We start from the raw sequence: 1,903 nt of genomic DNA on the forward strand, positions 1-1,903 counted from the left end.
CTCCCCAGCAGTCCAAAAGTCAGGGCCCTGGCCAAGCTGGTGCAGGGGGGTCCAGGGACATCCAACCCCATGCACCTGGGCTGCTATATCTCCATTGTGGGGAAATCCTAAACTTCCTATACTTCAACTATTTATCTATTCATGATCTTCTGCCTAAATGGACACCAAACTCCCCCATCGGCCAAGGGACACATACACCTGGATTCAGAAGAGGGCCAACCAATATTCACAAAGGAGAATCAAAGTGCATTATTCCCTTACTTAAAGGGATCTAACATGGAACCTGACACAAATCACCAGTGAATGGATGAATGCTTTCTGCACAATACGTCTGTGATGTGCAGTTTGCACCCAGATTAAAGATAAGAAAGGTGGAAGCCTGGTTTGATTTTCTGGAAGTATTTGAAGCCAGTGAAGACATTTTTATCTGGTGACAGGATGAAACGTGAACATAAAGTCCGGAAACAGGGAATCAGTCGATGGAATGGCATCACATCTCTTCTCCAAGACCTATTTCAGAGTTTCCCACCCAGGCTTCATGCAGGGTGCTCTGGGGGTTCCTTTATCAATGAGCAGTTTGCACCTCTCAGGTCAGTGTAAGTGACTCCAATGATCTGTAAGGGTGACATTCATCACACTGGCCAGCAATGTAAGAGGAATTCTTCCCACTGATCACAACACTAATATAATGTGATCTGTGGATATAATAATTATAGCGGGGGTTCCCTGAAGATCTGAGTTCTTTTTTGAGGGTTTCCCCATGTTATAAAGGTGGAGCAACACTAAGCCAGCAATCAGCACAGAAAGTCATGGTGACTGTTTTGCAATGACAATGACATTATTCTCCTCCGGTTATACTGAGACCATTGAGCAATACGCTGAGACACTGAAGAAGCCATTAGAAGGAAAAGACTAAACAAGGACATGGAAAAGATTCACGTACGCCATGGCAGCGTGTGACCACGCATATCTCAGGCTGGTCACTGGTCCCCCTTCCACTATACAGCCTGGATCTGTGCACTCCTTGGTCCTATGAAGGAATGTCTTAGGGGAAAATGATATTAGGAGGTGAAAGTCGCTGTGAAACCTGAGGATTCGAGAATTGGGATCCTCCATTGTGATTATTAATATAATGAATAAAACCTTTGTGTAGAGGAAGAGTTATTCTACCAACATGTGCAATCTGAAAGAGCTATATGAATAAATAATAAAGCTATAAATAAATACATTTCTAACAAGAACCACTTTGCATTCAGTATAATCCTCATATGGTATATTGCTTCTTCTATTACAAGCAGTAGTACAGCAATCAGTAAGCCAGGATGCCAAACATAATAAAAAGTAGATTTAAGTCTTTCCTAAACTTTAATAAACTTTTATATTGTTCCCCTAATATTAGGGCATTTTATTGGACAAATCAGTGTAAATTGATAATTGCAGGAGTTTTCTACAGCCTCCAGAAATTTATTATTCAGAGAATTCTGTAGTATTGGTTTACCTTCAATAAAAGCCGGAATCCCCATCAGCGTCACTCCGCAAGGCATTGGAAGGGGTGAGGATCATGGTCAGCAGATAGTCCGAGGCAGGGGTCCCCCACAGGTGGATCTCCATCTACCGGTACAAAGGTAACATGAGTAGATTGGGGAGCGCCGCCTCTCAAAATAAACTCTACAGGAGTTATTGAGTTTTTATAGTTGGGAGATCATTTTGACATTTAAAAAGTAGCTCACAAGCCAAAAAGTCTGAGCAGCCCTGAGCTGAGGTTTTATAGTAACAATTCCTGTTTTGTGACTTTTACCTTTATATTGAGATTTCTTGTGGTGCCAGGTCAGGGGAACCTCAGGGTCTTCTCCGGGATCTCCAGAGATTTGGGGGGTCAATGCGGAGGTCTCACCATCTTCCC

This window comes from Pyxicephalus adspersus, chromosome 1 (genome assembly GCF_032062135.1).
Source record: "Pyxicephalus adspersus chromosome 1, UCB_Pads_2.0, whole genome shotgun sequence".
Classification (NCBI taxonomy): Eukaryota; Metazoa; Chordata; class Amphibia; order Anura; family Pyxicephalidae; genus Pyxicephalus; species Pyxicephalus adspersus.